At 40.0% G+C, this 19423-nt stretch overlaps 1 pseudogene; it reads left to right on the top strand.

The window, feature by feature from the left end:
- Positions 1 to 731: 731 nt before the first annotated feature.
- The window catches only part of LOC124961427 (complement factor H-like), a 108326-nt pseudogene continuing 89634 nt past the window's right edge, over positions 732 to 19423 (top strand).

The raw sequence follows: 19423 nt of genomic DNA, 5'->3' as shown, positions 1-19423 counted from the left end.
CTTATTTTGTTTGAGTTATACCTTTTTTTGTCTTGGTTTGTCTTATTAAAGGTGTATTCATCTTTCTTACCTTTTCTGATAACCAAATTTTTGTTTCATTATTCTTTCTACTGCTTGTGTGTGTGAGACACCCTCTCTTATACATTTTTATAACTGAAACTTTGTAGCATTTGACCAAGATTTTAATTAAAGAAAATCCAGAAATATGGGAGGCTGAGGCAGGATGATCCCATGTGTGAGTCTAGCCTTAGCAATTTAGTGAGAACCTATCTCAAAATAATAATAATAATAATAATAATAATAATAATAATAGTAATGCTAGGACTGTAGATGTAGCTCATTGGTAAAGTGCCTTTGGTTTCAATCTCCAGTCCAAAAAGAAAAAAATCAGCCATCATGCCATGAAGTTTTTAAACTCTAAAATACTGAGTTCTTAATATGATAATTAATCTTAGTGAGTTGATAATAACTCTGTACCTGCTCAGGAATATATGCCTAATGTCTTTGGTTACTGTAACTGGTAATGGTATCTAATTATTGTCTCTGTTTACTGTACCTGGACACAGTAAATGTCTATTGTGTAATGTGTGCTCTTTTTACAGGTGGGAACTCAGAAGAAAAGAGTTCCAGTGTCCCACAGACTTCCACCAAGGTGTCTAAGAAAATCCAATGAAGACAGGCAGTGCATAACATGAAAAGAGTCTGTGAGGAGAACCCATAAGTGGGTGACGATGAGAGGCTCCGAGAGTGAAATTCAAGCCACATGGAGACCCCCAGAAGGTAGGAAGCCAGGAATCAGAATGTCTCCTGAGGAAAGGTCCATGTAATGTGTCTTATTATAATAGATCATAGTATGTAGGCACTATCTCTGTTGACTCTTCCTGGTCATGGTATCTGGCCTGACACCTCAGTTAACTGTACCTGGTGAAGTATCTGCTTAAAGACTCTGGTTACAGTATATAGTGACAATATATGGGTAGAATTTTGTTTATTGTATTTGGTCTCAGCATCTAACTAATGTGCCAGGTTATTATACCTTGTCAGAGTGACTAATTATTATCTCTGTTTACTGTATGTGGCCACAGTATGTGGTTTTGTAATTGGTCACAGTATTTGACTAAGGTCTCTGGCAGCTGTTGCTTGTCATCATATCTGGGTACTGTCTGTGTTTACTATATCTGGTCACAGGTACCTTGCTAATATTGCTGATTATTATAACTGGTCAGAAAATCTAGCTAATGTTTCTGGTTATTGTAGCTGGTCGTGTATGTAGCTAAGGTCTGTGGTTATTGTACTGGGTTATGGTATCTGACTCATGACTGTATGGGTCAGGCATCAGTATGTTGTCTCTATTTGATGCACCATGGGATCTGGCTAATGTCTCTGGTTATTGTACCTCCTGACTGTATCTAGTTATTGTCTCGGTTTCCTCTACCTTGCTCACAATATCAGGTTTAATTCTCTGGTTATTGTACCTTGTCATAGTAATTGTTAATGTCTCTGATTCCTCTATTTGGTCACAGTATCTGGGTAATGACTCTTTTAACTATGTCTGGTCTTAGTATCTGATCAATGTTCTGAGTACTGTAGGGTGTGCGGGTATCTGGGTATTGTCTGCGTATACTCTACCTAGTCTTGATATCTGGTTAATGTCTCTGGTTACTAGTCACAGTATTGGGCGAATGTCTGTGGTTCATGTACCTGGTCACAGGAAGTGGATATTTCTCTGGTTGATGTACTTGATCACCAAGTCTGGCTAAATAGAGTCTCTGATTATTGTACCGTGTCAAGGAGGTTGCTAATGGCTTTGATTTCTGAACTTGTTGCTACTTCTGGCTACTGTCTCTGGTTATTCCTCCTGCTCACCTTATAGATAAGGACTCTGTTTACTATACCTCATGTCTTGGTCAGTTTTTTCATTGCTGTGACTAAAAGGATCGGACCAGAACAATTATAGAGGAGGATAAGCTTATGTGGAGGCTCATGGTTATATAGGTCTGAAAGGCCATATGAGGTCAGTTCCATTCCTCAGGGCTTGAGATGAAGCAGGACATTATGGTTGGAGACGGTGTTGGAGGGAAGCATCTCATATTAGGTGATTAGGAAGCAGACAGAGGCGTCTTCACTCTCCAAATACAAAATATATACCCCAAAGTCACACCCTAGTTCCAGTCTCCTCCAGCCACACCCTATCCTGTCTGTTGCCACTCACTTAATCCCACCAGAGGGTAAGTCACTGATTAGGCTAAGGCTCTCACAACTCAATCATGTCTCCTCTGAACCTTCTTGTATTGTCTCACATGTGACTTTTGGGGGGCACCTCATATCCAATCATCACACCTATTCATGGTATTTTACTGGTCACAGTGTCTGTAAAATGTCTCTGGTTACTGTACCGAGGTCATAGTATATGAATATTTATCTGGTTACTGTTTCTGGTCACAGTATCTGGTTAATGTCTCCCATTACTCTACCCAGTCATGGTATCAGGGTAATGTCTGTAGTTAAGAGTACCTTGTCACAATATATGATTAATGTCTGGTGACTATATCTGATCACAATAACTGGATATTTTTCTGTGTGCCATACTTATTCAAAGAGTCTGTCCCATTTCTCTGCATGATATACTTGGTCATGGTGTCTGACCAACATCTCTGGTGACAGTAGCTATACAGTGTATCTGGCTACTGTCTGTGTTTACTATGCCTGGTCAAGGTTCTGGCTAATGTCTCTGTGAATGCCTTTGCTTATTGGAGCAGGTTGAGGTACACGGTATTGTTTCTGCTTACTGTTCCTAGCCACAGAATCTGACTAAGTTCTCAGTTTACTGTACCTAGTCTTTATTTTTGGCTGTCCACTCTAGTTACTGTATCTGGTCACCATACCTTGTGAATATTCAGATTACTATACCTGATCAGGATATCTGGCCAATGTATCTGTATCCTGGACCTTTTCATGATATCTGGCTAATGACATTGGTTACTTTCCTTGGATACAGTGTCTGGGTAATGGCTGTTTACTGGTTCTCTGTGTCTTCCTAAAGTCTCAACTACTGAACCTGGTCATGGTATCTTGCTATGTCTCTCGACAATATATCTGGTCATGGTGTCTTATTAATACTTTTGCTTACTGTAGCTCCACAATTCATTAATTTTTATCACCGATAACTATACCTGGCTGTGGTATCTGGGCAGTACCTCTTCTTATTGTAACAGGTTGAGTTATGAAGTATTATGTCTGCTTACTATTCCTGGCCACAGAATCCTCATTTTCTTTACCTTGTTTTAGCATCAGCCTTTTTGTTTGCATTTACTGTACCTGGAGCTGGTATTAGGGTGTTGTCTCTGTCTACTGTATCTAATCACAGTATTAGGCTTATACCTTTGGTTACTGTTCTGTGTCATGGTATCTAGATACTATTTTTGGCTCCTCCACCTGGTCATGATATCAGGATGATATGTCTGGTTACAATACCTGGACATGACATCTGGCTAATGTCTCTGTGTATTGTACCTGGCACAGTAACTGAGTATTGTCTCTGTTTAGTGTCTTGGGTATGGTGTCTATATATTGTCTCTGGTCACTGTTTATGGTTATTGAATTTGGTTAATGTCTCTAGTTCCTGTACCTTGTCATGGTATCTGGGTAATGTCTCTGATTTTTGTATCTTGTCACAGTATATGGTTAATGACTGATCATGGTACTTCATTATTGTTCTGCATACTGTACTTCATCAACTTGTCTGGATATGTTTCTGTATACCGTATGTGGTCACTATGCATAGCTAATTCCTCTGTTTATTGTACCTAGTGCACCTACTGTACCTAGTGTACCTAGTGTACCTAGTGTAAATGCCTCTGTTTACTGTACCTAGTCCAGGTATTTGCCAAATATCTGTGGTTATTGTCCCTAGTCATAGTCTCTGGTTAACACCTCTGTTTATTATAACACATTGAGGCATGAGATACGAGATATGAGATGCAACTTATTGTCTCTCCTTGCCATCCCTACTCAGACAATCTGCCTAAGGTCTCTGTTTACTATACCTAGTCATGGTATTAGGGTATTGGCTCTTTATTCTGTTCCTGGTCATGGTATCTGACTAATATCTCTGGTTACTGTATTTGGTTTCATTATTATATTAATATCTCTGCTTATGGTACACAGTCAAATATGTGGGTATTATTGCTGGTTACTATACCTTGTCACAGTGTCTGGAAAATGTCTCTGCTTATTGTACTGGGTCACAGTATCTGAATGTGGTGTCTATCTATTAAAGCTGGTCACAATACCTGACTCCTGGCTAATGTCTCCAGTTACTAAACATGGTGACATAATCCAACTAATGTATCCTGTTGTTATTCCTGGTCACAGTGCCTGCTTTATTTGTCTAATTAGTACATTAATGTATATGGTCCCTGTATTTGCTGTCGACTGGTTTCTAAACTTGATCACTGAATCTGGGTATTATCTCTGGTTACAGTTACTGGTTTCTGTGTCAGGCTAATGTCTCTCTATATTGTATACAGTCACAGTATCTGGGCATTTTCTACTGGTCACTGTATCAGGCCAGCTTACTCTCTCTGTTCATAGCCTCTAGCTCTTGTTTCAAGTTACTTTACCTGGTTACGGTAGCAGATTAATGTCTCTGGTGAGTGTATCTGGTCACTATATCTGGGTTTTATGTCTGCTTATTGTACCTGGTAATGGTATCTGACAAAGGTCTCTGGGTACAAAACCTGGTCATGATATCTGGCTGTTTTGAGTTACTGTACATGGTCAGGTTATCTGACTAATACCTTTGGTTACCATACCTGTTCCTGGAGTCTGGATAATTTCTGGTTTGACTACCTTCTCATGGTTTCTGTCTTTTGTCTCTGGTTCCTGCACCCAGTGTCAGTAACAGGCTATGGACTGTAGTGGCTGTACCTGGATATGATATCAAGCATTGTCTCCAAATGCTGTAGTTGTTCATGGTATCTGATTCATGACTCTAATTGCTATACTTGGTCACAGATTTGCATATTATCACTAGTTACTGAATTTGTTAATGGTGTCTAGCTAAGATCTTTAGATATCGTACCTATTCATGGTATCTGTGTATTTTCTCTGTATACTGTACCTGGTCATGGTACCTAACTAAATTCTTTCATTACTGTACTTGGTCAGAGTATTTGAATAATGATTCTGTTAAGTTTACCTATTCTTAGTATCTTGCTAATGTCTCTGGTTACCATACCTGGTCACAGTAATTGCCTAATTTCTACTATACCTGATCATGGTATCTGGCTAATGCCTCACCTTATCATAATAGGTCACAATATCACAGTCTCTGCTTACTATTGCTGCGCATGTATTTGGCTAAGGTCTCTGTTTACTGTACATTGTCACAGTGTTGTGTTAATGTATCTGTTTACTATACATGGTAACTATATTAAATTATTGTTTCTGTTTCCTTTCTCTGGTCATAATAGCTGGCTAATGTCTCCAGTCAGACATTATCTAACTATTATTCTGGTTACAGTATGTACTCAGAATACTTGGATAATGTCCAGTTTGTGGATTAGGTCATGGTGTCTCTCTAACATCTATGATGACTATACCTGATTTTAGAATCTGGATTTAGTCTCTACTCACTCTACATGGACATGGTATCTGATTATTTTCTCTGGTAACTGCTTCTGGTCATGGTACATATTTGTTATTTGTGGCCTTAGAATCTGGCTGATATCTCTAGTACATACCTGGTACATATCTGGTTTGAGGATTAATCTGAACGGTCAACTTGTTGGGATTAAGAGATGCCTAAGCTTCAGAGGCTTCTGCAGATCTCTTTGAGGTTGTTTCTAGGAATGATAGGCCTGTGGGACAGTGAACTGAGGTAAAGGCTCACTGTCAGTTTGGGCAGCACAGTCCAATAGGTTGGGGACTTGGATGGAACAAGAGTTGGAAGAACAAGGAAGCAACAGCAGAAGCCAGCTCGATTCTTCTTTAGAGGGTTCGTGACTACTACTGTGATCACCTGAGACATCAGAATCTCACCCCTTCATTTTCCAATGCAGACTGACCAGCAACTCTACGGGGAGTTTTCTGGCCTTTGGTCCAGGACAGGGGTGACATCATTGATTTCTTTTTCTGAGACTCTAGTTTCATGGAATACGCAACTACTCTCTCTCCAGCTATCCAGCCTACAAATGGTCACTGTGGAACCATCCAGATTCTAGATGTCTAAGCCAATCTAATTATTCCTGTTTTTATAACCATACATATATCCTATTTCTTCTATTCCTCTAGAGAAGTGGACTGATACGTTTTGCTAGTCTCTTTAGATACTGGTCATGGTATCTGGTTGTTGTCTCTGTGTAGTATACCTGGTCACATTATCTCTGTAATGTCTCTGTTTAGCACACTTGTTCACAGTATCTGGATAATATCTTTGGCTAGTGTATCAACTCAGTATCTGGGTATTTTCTGTGTTTTCTGTATGTGAGCATAGTTTCTGTGTATGTTTCTGAGAATTGTACAAGGTCACAGTAGATGATTATATTTCTGATTACTCTGCCATGTCACAATATCAGAGTAGTATTTTTGTTTAATGTCCATGATTATTTACCCCTATTGGTTTGTGCTTCTGGCAAAAGAGAACAATATGGCAGAGGGCAAGAACTGTAGAAATGATTGCCTCATTGTGGCCAGGAAGCAGAGATTAGGAGGAAGGAAAGAAGGGAAGCTGGGATAAATGACAAAATGTACCCTCATGGGCATTCCCCCATTGATCTATATCCTTCAACCACGAGTACCTTCTGAAGTTTCTACCCATCCCAATAGCCCATTGAGTGATAGATCCATTATCAGTATCATAATGTATTTATGAGGTCAGAGCCCTTATGTTCCTGTCTTCTGCTCAAGGTCTAATCTCTGAGCTATGCTGCTATGGGTACCAAGTCCTCCATTTGTGGGAATCATGTAAGAGCCATAGCATAACATTCTGCCCACAGCCCCCAAAACCAGTTTCTACAAGACAATGCTAACTGTGTTTGGTTAATCTCCAAGAGTTCCTGTAATCAATACTTCGAAAATGGCTCAAACATCCAAGTTCAAAGTCTCCATTCAAGACTCAAGGCAATGCAGTGATTGTGTAATACCATGACACACATGTGCAGGATAAGTGTCCTTCCCAAAGGAAGGAGTAGGAAAATGATATAAAGGAATGGTTCAAAGCAAGACCTTCACAGGGTCAACATCAATTCCTGTAGGTCATGTCACAGGTGGCATGATGTTAGCACCAAAATTCTTTGCAAAAACTCAAAATGCATAGAGAACTTAGTCATGGACAAGAATCCCTGCACCTGTTAAAAGTAAGCCCAACTCTGCACATGATGGCTTGGAAACCTACTTCCTCAACCACACTCTTAAAGCACATGAAATAAAATCAAGAATCAATAAATGGGGTGGCATCAAACTAAAAAGCCTTTCCACAGCAAAGAAACCAATAGAGCCTATGAAGAGATAGCTTATGGAAGGGGAGAAAATCTTTAACACTTGCACCTCAGATAGAGCATTAATCTCCAATATATATAATGAACTCAGAAAAATTAACACCAAAAAAAAAGACACCCAAATAACCCAATCAGTAAATGCGCAAAAAACTGAGCAGGCATTTCACAGAAGAAATAGGAATGGCTAAAAATCATGAAAAAATATTTTACATCTCTAGCAGTAAGAGAAATACAAATTAAAATGGAAATTTCATTTCACTACAGTTACAATGGCTATTATCAATAATAGAAGTAACAATAAATGTTGGGAAAAATGGGGAGGAAAAGGTTCAATCATACATTGCTAGTGGAACTGCAATCTGGTGCAAACACTCTGGAAAGCAATAGGGAGATTCCTTAGAAAACATGGAATGGAACCACCATGTGACCCAGCTATGTCACTCCTTGGTTTAAAACCAAAGGACTTAAAATCTGCATACTATAGTGATGCAGCCACATCAATGTTGAGAGCAGCTCCATTTGCAGTAGCTAAACTGTGGAATCAACCCAGGTGCCCTTCAGCAGATGAATGCCTAAGGAAACTGTGGTATATATACACAATGGAATATTACTCATCCATAAAGAAGAATGAAACTATGGGATTTTTCAATAAATGTATGGTAATGGAGACTAGCAGCTAAGTGTAATAATTCAATCCCAAACAGAAAAGGCTGAATATTCTCTCTGATATGTGGATGGTAACACATAATAAGGGTGGGGGAGGGAAGAATAGAAGTTCACTGGATTAGACAAAGGGAATGAAGGGAAAGGGGGAGGAATGGGACCTGGAAAGACAGTAGAATGAATCGGACATAACTTTCCTATGACATATATGAACAACCAGGGAACCTGCACATCATGTACAACTGCAGTAATGGGATTCTAGTTAGAATACATTATGCTCCATGTATGTATAATATGTCAAAATACACTCTACAGACATGTCCATTCAAAAAAAACAAATTAAAAAATCATGTAAACCAGAATAAGTAAATAAATAAATAAATAAATAAATAAAGGGCCACAAAGCCCCCACCGCTCTGTCCTTGAAAGACCACTTTCTTGGGCTTGCTCAGCTTTCTGCCTGCACTTTTCCTCAGTAGACATTCTGATTCCTGACATCCTACATTCTGGGGGTCTCCACTTCAGCTTGACGTTCACTCTCAGCTTCTCACAGATTCTTTTCATGCTATGCACTGCCTGTCTTCATAGGATTTTCTTAGACACATTGGTGAAAGTTTAGGGAATTGGGACTCTTGTCTTCTGAGTTCACACCTGTAAAAAGAGCAGCTAGAGGAAGACCCCAGAGTCTCTCTCTCATGAGAGCAACACTCAGGATCATCTGGATGGGAGCTGCAGTAACCTTTAAGGGCCTGGATGACTGAATCATGGGAAAGAAATTCTAAGGAAACAATTCTGTACACAGCAGTGTGTGAACATGGTGGACTGGGACAGTCTTTAAAATGAGTTTATATTATATAACCTTAGAATGGAAGGGTGAGGAGTCCTCACAGCAACTTTCTTATATTCCCAGTATAAACAACTTGCCTTCTTTAATGGTACTCGTTTCCTCAACAACCACATCCGTCAATGTCTCAATTATATACCTTCTATTTTATAAACAAACTACAGTTTGAGAAATCCTTTTAAATATTTTTTGGTTCATTGTACACTAATGGGCTACATCTTTTCATTTTCTGGTTATACATTAATTAGAGTCACTGCTTGTTTAATCATACATGTACATGAGGTAAGGATATTTGTCTCATTCCTTTCTCTTTCCTTCTCCCCATCCCGTCCCCCCCCCTCAATTCCCTCTACACCATCATTCCTCCGTTGTTCCCTTACCCAATCCCCTGGTATTTATCAGAGAAAATGTTTGGTCCTTGGTTTTGGGGAATTGGCTTATTTCACTTAGCATGATATTCTCCATCTCCATCCATTCACCTGCAAATGCCATAATTTTGTTCTTTATTGCTAAAATATTCCATTGTGTTTATATAGCACAGTTTCATTATGCATTCACCTATTGAAGGGCACCTAGGTTGATTCCACAATGTAACTATTGTGAATTGAGCTGCTAAAAACATTGGTGTGATTGCGTCACTGTAGTATGATGATTTTCAGTTAAGGAAATCTTTATGCTCTGTTTGATCTTTCTAACTGTGAACCTAGTTTAAAGCAGACAGAAGTCTTGACTCCAAATGCTGAACTAATTGGAAATATCCTCCACAAAATTAATGATTCTAGGACATTTCAACACAGCTCAACACAATGTCTCAAAGCATGGAAAAAACAAAGACTAGTTTTTTGCCAGAAGGTAGCACAAATCACATTGCCTCCAAATACAAAGTCCTAATTTCCTGTGGACACCTCATCAACACAATTTGTACTCTTGCACTGCTGTTGGCATTCTGTAATCCTATGCCAACATTAGTCTCACCTCTTAAGGTCCATGAAAGGAACTCTACATTTTACAAGTACATTTCTCCAAACTTTTCCAAGTACATTTCTCCAATCTTTTCCAAGTACTTCTGTTAAACCACATGCAAGTGTTATCAAACCACCTGGTAGATGCAGTCACAGGAGTGACCCCATTTCATTGTACCAGACTTCCATGATATTCAGATTGTGTTACTTTGACAAAACACCTATATTAAAACAGTAAAATGTACATTTATTTGGTTGAAGATTTCAGTGCACAGGCCTTGTCTCCAAACTTGCAGCTGCTTGTAAAGCAGAATGTAATAAGTGGGGAACTGGAGGTTGAAAAAAGTAATCATCTAAAAGTAACCAAGGCACAAGCGAGAGAAACAGGAAGGTGAGAAGCAGAAAACCTGCCCCCAGAGAGCAAGTCCCAATGACTTCTTCCTCCCACTGGGCCCATGTCCTAATGTCTCTACCACTTCCCCATAGCCCACCAAGATACAAATCCTACGGTGGCTCAATCCATTAAGTACCTCATAGACCCCGTGATCCTATCACCCATGCAAGGTCACCACCTCTCAACACAAAACCACTAGGAAAAAAACCTTCAAGACATGAACTGCTGGGGGATTATGAAGGTGCAGGTCATAGTGGGAGGTGTGTTCACATTGCTTAGAATGTGGAGTCAGTGCAGGCCTTGAGGTCAAATGACATTTCAGATCCATTCTCTTCCACTGACCCTCAGAGTTACTGTGGACATACATTATACTCTGGAAGTATGAGAGTTCATGCACTTTCAAGAGGGGTTATGGAGACCACATTGTGTGTATGTGGGTGGGTCATTGTGTTTAGCGACCAAGACCAAGAAGAACATGAGATAAAGTGACTGTCTGCCCTACAGAATAAATGGGACACATATTAACCTCAAGAACATGGATTTTGGAAGTGAGACGTATCAAAGGAGAGTAATACACATACAATGATCCACACACATCCATAATTTTTCTGCTTTCCTCTGTACTGAACTACGATAATCTCAAGGAGCAGAGATCCTGAAATATCCCAAGAGGATATGAGATCAACTTAGGTGTATTGAACATAATCTATTGGGCCTAGCTTGGGAACAAAATTCTGCTTCTCTCTGCTCTGATTCACACGATGTGTGCACCATCCTGGAGGACCATGGACTTTTCCTGACACACGAAGCCGATGGATCTTGTAGGAGTCAGACTCAAGTGCAATTCACATGACCCATATAGTCATCTGACTGGGTGCTTTTGAGATCCCATCTGGTGACTGTTCTGAAGATGGGTGGGAGATGCTGGGTGGTGCAGAGCACCTGCTGATATAGTTCACAGGGGAACTCTCGGGAATTCTAGATATTCTTCCAAGCCTGTCTGAAGAGCTGTGTGTGTCACCCTAGGTGAAGTGGGTAAAAGGAGGGTGGGTGGCACCATGCTTGTGTGAGTCCGACCCATGTACTGTGTTATGGGGAATAAGGAGAGTATCCTGAGGGTGATAGGGAAGGAACTGAGCTAGGAGGCTCCCCTTGACTGGGCCCAGTGACCGCAAGGAATAAGAACCTCCAAGTACCTGTTTGATCTTGGTCTGACACTCATGGGGCTTAGCATGGATTCCTGGGCCCTCAGTGGGGTCGCATGCCAGGGTTTCCTTGTCCCTTGTTCTCTCTAAGCACATTTGGAACCAGGGCCCCTGTCCTTGCTCTTCCTTCCGCCTGGAACACACTACTTGTGTTCTGCCCTGCCTACATGCTCTTCCTCTCTCGGTTCTGTAGCCCGAAAACCAGATGGCGGTTTCTCTGCACTCTGGAATGGCCCATCTTGGGACATGTGTTTTCACTCTGGACGACTCCAGAGACGGGAGGACTGCCCGTGTCAGGGCACCGTGGCCTTCCTCCAGCTCCTCTGGCCATCAGGCCCTCCCTGCAAGCTGCTCTTCTTTGCTTCTGGGCTGAGGTCTGCAGGCAGACGTTCCAGTGGCCATCCCTCTCCTTTCCATTATGTCCTACAGCTCTTTCTCTCTGATCCCCAGAGGTTCCCTTCAACATCCAGAAGGAGTCCCTTGCTCATGTGGATCTCCAGGGTGTGATGTCATTCACATTCTGTGCTGTGCTCCCAGGCAGCTCTAGGCATCCCCCTGGGGTACCTGATGTCACAGTGTTCCTCGTGTACACACGTGTGTCAGCTCACCTAGACTGATCCCTGGAGGGTTGGGCCTTACTAAACTTGTTTTCTTAATGATGAGCTGTAAACACAGGGCTGCTTTAGATACTTCTGATGATGTGGACTGTCCCCAAGCTCCCTCTGTCTTTATGCAGCTGGGAATTCCTGTGTGAAGTCTTTCTATTCAACCCGGAATGGTGCCCGAAGTCGGGGTAACGCTAGGTGTGACCAGGTGCCTGAGCTCCTGCCCCTCAACTGTGGTGCTTTCACAGTGTGTTTTCCTCCTGATTTCCTATTTCATAATAAGAAAGTTTCATAATGAGTCATTGATCAGAATTTAGTGTATGATGAGTTTTATAAGTGGGCAGTTTGCATCTTTTTTAGCTAGATACTATCAGAATATAAATTGTGAAAAAAAGAATGGAAATCAAGAAGTAAGAAGGGATATCTTCGTTATTTCATTTAAAGAATATTAAATACTACTAAATGGATTCACATTTAATAAGATAAATGGAAATAATCATTCCTAGAAAATCTTAATTAACCTTGGATATTATACCAGAAAAATCTTTGAACTCATTGAAACAATTCTTTTTTCCAATATCTGTTTATGCAGATGTTCTAAAAGGGAGGTTTTTCAAAATTAAACCTACCTTAGAGTATCAAATATATAAAGTACAAAGGTTAAAATATTCTGAAATTATACACCATTACCCCAAATCTTCAATAAGAACATTACTTTTACGTCTAGGAATGAAGTCTTTGATATAAAAAGTTGATCACCTAAAACACAGGTGGACATAAAAGATCTCAACTAAAATAAATTAGTGAGTGCCAGAATAGATATGAAGTTCCCTGAATCACTTCTAAGTCATACTATGCTTTAAGTGTGTGTGTCAGAGGAGAAAAGAGTTACTTATGTACATTTACCAAACTAGTGATTCTGAAAAAAAAAAATAATGATGTATCATTTTTCTCAAAGGTTTTGCTTCCTTTTGAAATGAAACCACATCAGTTGCTTCAAGAAATAATAAAGTTAAATTTTGTATATCATCTTTAGAAAGTCTTAAATAAAATTCATCAATATTTTTTAATTAATACATATTTCTTCTATTATATCACAACTATTAAACTGACATCTTAATTCTCCAAATGCCATTCCAGTTTTCTAAAATAAGTAATACACATCTGTAATGTTCTATTTTATTACTAGCATCAGATAAATGCTTATATAAAATGGAATTGAGAAAAATTTGAATAAACTTTTTAGAACATTTAAATGATAAGTAAAAGGTCATGTAGGAAAATATTTTTCATTTATAGTAACTATTTCAGACAATGATTTATCTTTGATCTTAGGCTATTTTGATACACTACTCAATTCATCATCACATACTTACCTATAAATTCTTATGTTCTTGGGATGACACTTACTAACATTGTCATTTAAATTACATTAGAGGCTGCAGTGCAGTGTACTCCTGCAAAGAACCAGTGGAGAGCCTCGATCTGCAAGCAGCCTCAGGGATAAGGGCAGGGCAGCCGGAGACCTCTTCAGGCGGCTCTGCCCACTCCGGCTGCGGGCTCTCTTCACGGGGCGATCCAAGATGGCGGCCTAGAGGGAGACTGCACCCCCATTCGCTCCAGAACCCAGGAGTTAAGAAGGGGAGGCATTGAGAGACTCGGACTGAAGTGGAGCCACGGGTGAGTCTGCCCACTGGGTAAAGCTCGGCCCGGGTGGCAGGCCCAGATAGAGGTGGCTTATCGGAGCCAGGCAGGGCAGCTAGAGTCATCCACAGGCAGCCCTGCGCACTCCGGCGGTGGGCCCCGCCCACACAGCCAGCTTCTCCAGGTTCTCGGAACGGAACTGGTCCGCTAGTGAGAGCCTTTCTGAACAGAGCAGGCTCCGAGTCCCGGAGCCGCTGCAGCGCAGTGTACTCCTGCAAAGAACCAGCGGAGAGCCTCGATCTGCAAGCAGCCTCAGGGATAAGGGCAGGGCAGCCGGAGACCTCTTCAGGCGGCTCTGCCCACTCCGGCTGCGGGCTCTCTTCACGGGGAGATCCAAGATGGCGGCCTAGAGGGAGACTGCACCCCCGGTCGCTCCAGAACCCAGGAGCTAAGAGGGCGAGGCATAGAGAGACTCGGACTGAAATAGAGCCACGGGTGAGTCTGCCCACTGGGTAAAGCTCAGCCCGGGTGGCAGGCCCAGATAGAGGTGGCTTAGCGGAGCCGGGCAGGGCAGCTTGAGTCTTCCCAAGGTAGTCTTCCACACTCCGGCAGTGGGCTCTTCCCACACGGCCAGCTGCACGGTGCAGGCCCACAGTGAGAGCATTTCCGCACAGAGCCAGTTCCAAAACGTGGAACCAGTAGGGGACTAGGGGCAGTATTCTTCGAATGAGCTGCTTTATCAGATTCCTCCAAGACATCAGGCTACTGAAGGCTGGGAGGTGATACACTGGAAATCTACTGGGACACTATAAGCCAATAGTGGAAAACTGCAATATCTCAGGGTCCCACTGACAACTGACCATTATGAGAAAACAAGGGAAGAAAATGTCCCAAACAAACCTAGATACTACATCAATAAAACCCAATGACAGCACAGCAGAAGAAATGTCAGAAAGGGAGTTCAGAATGTACGTAATTAAAACGATCAGGGAAGCTAATGAGGAGATGAAAGAGCAAATGCAGGCATTGAAGGAGGAGATGAAAGAGCAAATGCAGGCATTAAATGATTGCACCAATCAACAGTTAAAAGACCAAATACGGGAAGCAAGAGATCATTTCAATAAAGAGTTAGAGATACTGAAAAAAAACCAAACTGAAATCCTTGAAATGAAGGAAACAATAAACTAAGTTAAAAACTCCATAGAAAGCATAACCAATAGGATAGAACACCTGGAAGACAGAACCTCAGACATTGAAGACAAAATATTTAACCTTGAAAACAAAGTTGAACAAACAGAGAAGATGGTAAGAAATCATGAACAGAATCTCCAAGAACTATGGGATATCATGAAAAGGCCAAATTTGAGAATTATTGGGATTGAGGAAGGCTTAGAGAAACAAACCAAAGGAATGAACAATCTATTCAATGAAATAATAACAGAAAATTTCCCAAATCTGAAGAATGAAATGGAAAACCAAGTACAAGAGGCTTATAGAACTCCAAACATACAAAATTACAACAGACCCACACCAAGGCACATTATTATGAAAATACCTAACATACAAAATAAAGACAGAATTTTAAAGGCCGCGAGAGAAAAGAATCAAATTACATTCAGAGGGAAACCAACAAGAATATCAGCAGATTTTTCAATCCAGACCCTAAAAGCTAGAAGGGCCTGGAACAACATATACCAAGCCCTGAAAGAAAATGGATGCCAACCAAGAATCTTATACCCAGCAAAACTTACCTTCAAATTTGACGATGAAATAAGATCCTTCCATGATAAACAAAAGCTAAAGGAATTTACAAAAAGAAAGCCAGCATTACAGAACATTCTCAGCAAAATATTCCATGAGGAAGAGATGAAAAACAACGATGCAAATCAGCAACAGGAGGCACTAGCCTAAAGGAATAGCCAAATAAAGGAGAAACCAAATCATGTCAAAAACAAATATGAGTCAATTGACTGGGAATACAAATCATATCACAATAATAACTCTGAATGTTAATGGCCTGAATTCATCAATCAAAAGACACAGACTGGCAGATTGGATTAAAAAGAAAAATCCAACAATATGCTGCCTGCAAGAGACTCATCTCATAGAAAGAGACACCCATAGACTAAAGGTGAAAGGATGGGGAAAAACATACCATGCACACGGACACAGCAAAAAAGCTGGAGTATCCATCCTCATCTCAGATAATGTGGACTTCAAACCAAAACTAGTCAGAAGGGATAAAGAAGGACATTACATGCCGCTTAAGGGAAGCATAAATCAGCAAGACATAACAATCATAAATATCTATGCCCCGAACATTGGCTCATCCACGTACGTCAAACAAATCCTTCTCAATTCCAGAAATCAAATAGACCACAACACAATAATACTAGGCGATTTTAACACACCTCTCTCACCACTGGATAGATCGTCCAAACAAAAATTGAATAAAGAAACTATAGATCTCAACAACACAATCAGCAATTTAGACTTAACGGACATATATAGAATATATCATCCAACAAAGAATGAATACACTTTCTTCTCAGCAGCACATGGATCCTTCTCTAAAATAGACCATATTTTATGCCACAAAGCTACTGTTAGTAAATACAAGAAGATAGAGATACTACCTTGTACTCTATCAGATCATAATGGATTGAAATTAGAAATAAATGACAGAATAAAAAACAGAAACTTCTCCAATACCTGGAGACTAAATAATACACTATTATATGATGAATGGATAACAGAAGACATCAGGAGGGAAATAAAAAAATTCTTAGAAGTAAACGAGAACAAAGACACATCATATCAAAATCTCTGGGACACTATGAAAGCAGTACTTAGAGGAAGATTTATTTCATGGGGTGCATTCAAAAAAAGAAGTAGAAATCAACAAATAAACGAGTTAACACTACAGCTCAAAGCACTAGAAAAAGAAGAGCAGACCAATACCAAAAGTAGTAGAAGACAGGAAATAGTTAAAATCAGAGCCGAAATCAACGAAATCGAAACAAAAGAAACAATCGGAAAAATTAATAAAATAAATAGTTGGTTCTTTGAAAAAATAAATAAAATTGATAAACCCTTAGCCACACTAACAAAGAGAAAGAGGGAGAAAACTCAAATTACTAAAATTCGGAATGAACAAGGAAACATCACAACAGACACGAGTGAAATACAAAACATAATTAGAAGCTATTTCGAAAATCTATACTCCAACAAAACAGAAAACCTCGAAGACATCAACAAATTTCTAGAGACATATGAACTACCTAAACTGAACGAGGAGGACATACACAACTTAAATAAACCAATTTCAAGCAATGAAATAGAAGAGGTCATCAAAAGCCTACCAACAAAGAAAAGTCCAGGACCAGATGGGTTCTCAGCCGAGTTCTACAAAACCTTTAAAGAAGAGCTCATTCCAATACTCCTCAAACTATTCCATGAAATAGAAGAGGAGGGAACCCTACCAAACTCGTTCTATGAAGCCAATATCACCCTGATACCTAAACCAGACAGAGACACATCAAGGAAAGAAAATTTCAGACCAATATCCTTAATGAACATCGATGCAAAAATTCTCAACAAAATTTTAGCAAATCGCATACAAATATATATTAAAAAGATAGTGCACCACGATCAAGTGGGTTTTATCCCAGGGATGCAAGGTTGGTTCAACATTCGGAAATCAATAAATGTCATTCACCATATCAACAGACTTAAAGTTAAGAATCACATGATTATTTCAATAGATGCAGAAAAAGCATTTGATAAATACAGCATCCCTTCATGCTCAAAACACTAGAAAAAATTGGGGTAGTGGGAACATTCCTAAACATTATAAAGGCCATCTACGCTAAGCCCATGGCTAATATCATTCTAAATGGTGAAAAACTGAAAGCGTTCCCCCTAAAAACTGGAACAAGGCAGGGATGCCCTCTTTCACCGCTTCTATTCAACATCGTCCTTGAGACTCTAGCCAGAGCAATCAGACAAACCAAAGAAATTAAAGGGATACGAATAGGAAAAGAAGAACTCAAACTATCCCTGTTCGCTGATGACATGATTATATATTTAGAGGAACCTGGAAATTCCACCAGAAAACTTTTAGAACTCATAAGTGAATTCAGTAAAGTAGCAGGTTACAAGATCAATGCTCATAAATCCAATGCATTTTTATACATAAGTGATGAATCTTCAGAAAGAGAAATTAGGAAAACTACCCCATTCACAATAGCATCGAAAAAAATCAAATACTTGCGAATCAATCTCACAAAAGAGGTGAAAGACCTCTACAATGAGAACTACAGAACACTAAAGAAAGAAATTCAAGAAAACCTTAGAAGATGGAAAGATCTCCCATGTTCCTGGATAGGCAGAATTAATATCGTCAAAATGGCTATACTACCTAAAGTGCTATACAGATTCAATGCAATTCCAATTAAAATCCCAATGATGTACCTTGCAGAAATAGAGCAAGCAATTATGAAATTCATCTGGAAGAATAAAAAACCTAGAATAGCTAAAGCAATCCTCCGTAGCAAGAGCGAAGCAGGGGGTATTGCAATACCAGATCTTCAACTCTACTACAAAGCAATAGTAACAAAAACGGCATGGTATTGGTACCAAAATAGACAGGTAGATCAATGGTACAGAATAGAGGACATGGACACAAACCCAAATAAATACAATTTTCTCATACTAGACAAAGGTTCCAACAATATGCAATGGAGAAAAGATAGCCTCTTCAACAAATGGTGCTGGGAAAACTGGAAAACCATATGCAATAGAATGAAATTAAACCCCTATCTCTCACCCTACACAAAACTCAACTCAAAATGGATCAAGGACCTCGGAATCAGACCAGAGACCCTGCATCTTATAGAAGAAAAAGTAGGTCCAAATCTTCAACTTGTTGGCTCAGGATCAGATTTCCTTAACAGGACTCCCATAGCACAAGAAATAAAAGCAAGAATCAACAACTGGGATAGATTCAAACTAAAAAGCTTTCTCTCAGCAAAGGAAACTATCAGAAATGTGAAGAGAGAGCCTACAGAGTGGGAGAATATCTTTGCCAACCATACCTCAGATAGAGCGCTAATTTCCAGAATCTATAAAGAACTCAAAAAACTCTACACGAAGAATACAAATAATCCAATCAACAAATGGGCTAAGGAAATGAACAGACACTTCACAGAAGAAGATGTACAAGTAATCAACAGATATATGAAAAAATGTTCAACATCCCTAGTAATAAGGGAAATGCAACTCAAAACTACCGTAAGATTTCATCTCACCCCAATTAGAATGGCGATTATCAAGAATACAAGCAACAATAGGTGTTGGCGAGGATGTGGTGAAAAAGGAACACTCATACATTGCTGGTGGGGTTGCAAATTAGTGCAGCCACTCTGGAAAGCAGTGTGGAGATTCCTCAGAAAGCTTGGAATGGAAACACCATTTGACCTAGCTATCCCAGTCCTTGGCCTATACCCAAAGGACTTAAAATCAGCATACTACAGAGATACAGCCACATCAATGTTCATTGCTGCTCAATTCACCATAGCCAGATTGTGGAAACAACCTAGATGCCCT

This window comes from Sciurus carolinensis, chromosome 12 (assembly GCF_902686445.1).
Source record: "Sciurus carolinensis chromosome 12, mSciCar1.2, whole genome shotgun sequence".
Lineage (NCBI taxonomy): Eukaryota > Metazoa > Chordata > Mammalia > Rodentia > Sciuridae > Sciurus > Sciurus carolinensis.
The sequence above is the reverse complement of the archived record's forward strand: the minus strand, read 5'-3'. Positions and strand labels throughout refer to the sequence as shown.